Source organism: Sinocyclocheilus anshuiensis, unplaced genomic scaffold (genome assembly GCF_001515605.1).
Source record: "Sinocyclocheilus anshuiensis isolate Anshui unplaced genomic scaffold, SAMN03320099.WGS_v1.1 scaffold188, whole genome shotgun sequence".
NCBI lineage: Eukaryota > Metazoa > Chordata > Actinopteri > Cypriniformes > Cyprinidae > Sinocyclocheilus > Sinocyclocheilus anshuiensis.
Window position 1 is genome coordinate 748,378 of NW_015555768.1, and position 5,623 is coordinate 754,000.

A 5,623-nucleotide genomic window follows, 5' to 3' on the forward strand; every position below is an offset into this window, starting at 1 on the left:
ATTCAGTCAGTACAATGTTTGAAAGAAATTAATACTTTTATTTAAAAAGATGCATCAAATTGATCAAAAGTGACAGTGAAGACATTTATAATGTTGCAAAAAAAATCTATTTCAAATAAAAAAATAGATCTTTTTTTTTTCAACATTGCTAAGAATAATTGTTTTTTTTCTTGAGCACCAAATCAGCATATTAGAATGATTTCTGAAGGATCATGTGACACTGAAGACTGGAGTAATGATGCTGAAAATTTGCCATCACAGGAAAAAATATTGAAATAGAACACAGTTTTTTAAAATTGTAATAATATTTCACAATATTACTATTTTTACTGTATTTTAATCAAAAACACAAAAAAAATCTTACCAAACCCAAACTTTTGAACAATAGTGTAATTTCTAATGAAAAATATAATATTAAACTATAAATGTCTCAGACGTTTTGGAGCTGACTGTATGTTAGTGTTTACAGTAGTAGCTCATCAAACACAAAAGGGACAGCTGTGTTTTATTTCTCTTCTTTAAATGTGTGAGTGTGTGTATCTGCACGTCCTACATCTGTGCATTTGATAAAGGTGGCAGTAAACCTGTTCCTAAACCTGCTTTTAATGTCGTCAGGAAAAAGCAACAGACAGAAAAGAGAACATCCTGTTCAGCTCGGCTTTCATTTCCTGCTGGGATTTTTGTGTTCTTCTGTGAAACTGCTGTTTGATTGTGGAACAAATTAAAACCAGCTCCACGTCGAGGGTCTGAAAGATTTACAGGGATCACTAACGGCATGAAGTCAAACGAGTGGTTATATTATAAAACAATTATATGATCAATAAGTCATAGCAACATAACTTCAACTCATCAAAATAAACCAATTTCGCCTTCATTTTTTAACATTCAACTCGATTTTTGAAGTCAGTTTAATGTAACTGAAGCTGAAATTACTTTTACAGCCAACTTAATACTTAAAATATACAAAAAAATGTAAGGTAGCAGTTGAAGTAGGTGGAATTTGTTGTTCCAATGTACCTACTGTATTTGTGCCATTGATCTGCAATGCATCTCGGCCTCTTTACTCTATATTCATGTGCTGATGTCAGATTGTCTATGCAAGTACTTCCACAGTGAAGTAGCAGAGGTTTATGTGAGCAGATGACAGTCGTGTTTCCTTTGGCATTCAAAGACCTTCCAGCTCTGAATATTGTTCTTGTTCTCTGCCAGAGAGCAATGAATCATCAAACCGTCATTATCGGGAATTTCTTACTGCAATCCAACATCCCTTATCAGGATTATTATGACATTCACAAGTTCTGTTTTGATTTCTACGGAGACTCATTTTGCTATTATTAATGCTTTTCATACATGCTTATAGTCAGATGCTTTTGTTTTTGAGCTAAAAGCAAAGGAAATCCAAAGAAAACCATTATTTTTTTTATGAATCTGTACAGCGAGACATGACTGAGTTGAATTTACTTCTGGATGACCATGCTTTTTTTAGGTTTTGGCATTGATTTTTTTTTATATACAGATATAAAAAATGGAGTAGTTTTTATTGTGTACATTAGCAATAGCAGCTTGGGAAACTACTGTAGTTATGCAACATTACAGCTCATCTATGTGTTGATGTGTAATATCTATATATTATAAGCTGATTTAGCACTATGGCTTACATAGTTCCTTTGGAGAAGAGATTTTAGTTTTTACCACATTATCAATTTATGTCATAGATTTAAGATTAAACAATATATTTTCACTGCTATTTACTGAAAAATAAAACTGAAAACAATATCCACAGTGATGGATAGTTTTAGTACCTTGTTGGTGAAGAGGGAAAGATGTGTAGATAATACATTCTAGAAAATCACAAAACAGTCCAGTTTAATTAGGGTAAATCTGTCAAAGCTTGTTGCAACACTGTTGCAGAAATCTTTTGGTGTTTCTGGTCAAAAATGGCCAGCGTTTAAAAAAAAATAGCTTGTAAGTCTTTCATTCTGCTATATTATCACCAAATATTGGATTCAGTCTTTTTGTCAACATGTTTTCTTTCAATTACCGCAGGCTTTAGCATTATTTGTGGATAATGTTGGCAGTGTTCTCTCAAAAACTGAGGTGCATTCGCTCAATCAATGAGGCCTACAATCAGTCAGTTCCAAAAAGAAATACAAAACCTGTGCTAACTGAAAGAAAACAAGTTGATTAAAAAATGTGATACTATATTTGGTAATAAAATAGCATAAGATATTTATAAGCAATTTTTTAGGTCGGTCATTTTTGACTGGGAACACCACAAGTGTAACAAGGTGGGACAAAAAAAATTCAAATTTCTTTTCTTTTTTTTAAAGTATGAAATTTATCAAAAAAATGTGGGAAGTTGTGAGCAAAATCAGTAGATTTTAGTCAAATGCAATAACATTAACTAGCATTTTTGGGGAAAAGAAAATGACCCGGTTTAGAGTTTGGATCGATGCAATGTCAGTGTGATCTCTGTATCGTCACATTCAGTGACTCTGTGGCTTTAAGGTGGTTTTATCTCTGGTAAAGACGTCTGTCGTCTTAAAATCTCTACAGCTCGTGTTCAGCCGCCTTGTGATTGATAGGGAATCACGTGTTCTGTTGTTTTTTTTCTTAGATAAATTAAGTACTTTTGTATATATTTCCTTGACGCAATTCATTAAAAAACCTTATGTATAACTGTACTGCAGGAGACTAGAGAAGAATTAGGCAGCGTTTACACTCATCTCATAATTGATCATATCCTGTAGATGTCCACTGTCCGGTCAGACTTGAGCAAAGGGAATGTGTTTGGCGTTTATTCTGTATTTCAGTAGGTCCACAGTGCTTGTGGATGTTTATTCCTGTATTTTCTTTACAACATTGAAACAAGCAAGTTGTGCAGATTTCTTTTTGTACTCTTCAATATATTCTTTTTTTTTTTTTTTTTAGTAAAAATGTATGAATAAAGTTATAAAACAGCTATGCATTTGTATGAGTATTTCATTTTTTTTTAAAGCAACTTTCTATATTTTTTCAAACATCTGAAGGAGAAAACGGTTGAAAATGACAGTAACGTGCAAAATTAAATACACTGCAAAAACTCTTTATGGTCCTTGAAAAAGGCTTCATTTTCTTTATGCAAAAAAAGAAATTATATATATATATAATTATTATTTTGAGTGAAATATGACCCACACGTGAAAATCGATATGGAAAATTCCTTAATATTAACACGGTACATTGGGCATTTTTTTTTCTTTTTCTTAGAGTGTGCTCTTGAGAACTTCACCTAATACCATCTGTACACCGTTTCATTTAATCCTAGTTTTGAGGTTAAAACGGTTCAAACAGCCAGAAGTTGCTTATTGCAGCTGTTTGTCCAGCAGAGTGCAGTAACAGTCTTTGTGTGTCACTTACATCACCACATTTCAATAACCTTAATAACTCTCATATCTTCACAAACCCAACTGCTTAGTTAATTAGTTTGATCTTGTTAGTAAGACTACAGAGAATGCTGTTTAACTGTCAAACGCCCTGTGCCTTTCTGTTGTGTGTCGGTTCTGCATGCCGTTGTTTGTCAAACTCAGCGCTGAATATGTGTTGCTTTCGCCTGACCACAATATCATTGTTATTCCAGCTCTCCTCCTCCAAAACTGCTATAAAACCGTGTGTCTGTTTCTTCTGAATTCTCACTTCCCCATATTAACTGTGTTAGTTTTGGATGAAGCCTCGTGCCCAGCCGCAGACCTGTCCGGGCTGCAGTGCATTCTGGGCAGATCTTCTCGATTGTGTGTTTTAAAAGTTCACTCGATCCTTCGTCAGAGAGCGGGAGTGTCGTTTTATTACGGATAGGATATAAAAATGTTAAAAATGATAAAAAAAAATAGGATATAAAAATATTAATTAACCTTGTTTGTATCAGTATTTAAGTTCTTCCTTTTCTTGTGGTCAGTGTCAGGTCTCCTTACTTTTAATGTGTTGTATCTCTCATCTGTTCTGTTTATCTTGGTGTTTTGGATTAAAGACTTGTGTGGATTACTTTGGATTCTCTGCCTGTCTGTCCACAACACATTCTGACATATTTATATTTTTCAAATAATATTATTTTGTAACTGTTTTAAGTTGAAATGTTATGTTGTTAATATTTTTAATATTATATGTTATTATATCTATATATTTAATATATTTATATTATTATTGCTCAAACGAGAGAAACACCACTAACATAAAGCACAGAGGTTAAACTTGTTATACGTGTGGCTTTCAACCTTCAAGGGCCAAATAAAGGAAGTTATGATTATTTCTTCACCCCATTTGTATGTTGCGGTGCTCCTCAGCCTGAAGAATCTGCAGAGTTTGTTGTTCTTCATGGGTGAGAGTCTTCACGACGTCAGCACTCTTTCTTCTCCAAAACCTTGAATGAACAAAAGGAGGATTGTGGTCAGTCGTCTAGCTAACCCTTCATGCAGCCCCTGAGGCAAAGACGTCACAGTCTACAGGAGACTCGCCAGATGCTCAGTTCTACTGCGTTTGCAATTCTTCATTTGTAAACCACTAAACAAAAGCCAAAAGCATCTGAACAAATTTCAAATGTAAAATAAGGATTTCACTTCAGTTTGATTTCTGGGTAACAGAAAACAGAAACAATGATCTAAGCAGAGCAGACCCACTATCCTACTGACTTCAGCTCTGGCGTGACATTTGGGCTTTGATGTATAAAACGGTGTTTTGTCTTTTTTGGTGCAGTGATGCTGAAAGCTGCATCCTGTCCCTGCAGACACAGAGTGGCGGCGGCTCTTTGAAACAGTGGGCAGGGGCGCTGGGTCAGAACCAGGCCTGGTTTAGGGCCGTCCTGTCGCCCCAGCACTGTCATTTCAGTCACTTCCTCCACTTCCTGTTGACTCCACTTGGCACATCTTACAATAAACATTGCCTTCCTGCCTCCCTGCAGCCTACGATTCAGGAGGTAAGAGTCATCTCCACATGCACTCAACTTGATTGCTTTACAGCATATACATGGGTTAAAGATGAGACATCCCATTTTGGTGTCTGCATCAAATTCAGTTTACAGTGATTTTATATACATACAAAGCAAATGAAATGCAAGTGTCTATTTTAATGTTTCAAATAACTCGTGTCAAAATATGGGTGAAAGAATATTTCATCGTCTTTCAGTGTAACAAATTTATGTAAAAATGAAAAATAAAAAAACATTTATTCTAACCTGTACTTACTAAAATATATGAAATAAAAAATGATCATATTAAATGTTATTATATTTTAAATGATTAAAAACGTCTTGCGGACAAATAGGTAAAACCTAGTGGTTTTAAGAATAGTGGCAAAGATTGGTAAAGTTTTAAAATGACAATTCATTCGTTTTTGAGGGCTGCACTGTGATCCTTAAATAGAGGCTTTTTAATATCATATATTTAATGTCATTATTCTAAATATGTCTGACACAATTTTTTATATACAAACTACACTGAACAAAATTAAAAACGCAACACTTTTGTTTTTGCCCTCATTTTTCATGAGCTGAACTCAAAGATCTAAGACTTTTCCTATGTACACAAAAGGCCTATTTCTCTCAAATATTGTTCACAAATCTGTCTAAATCTGTGTTAGTGAGCACTTCTCC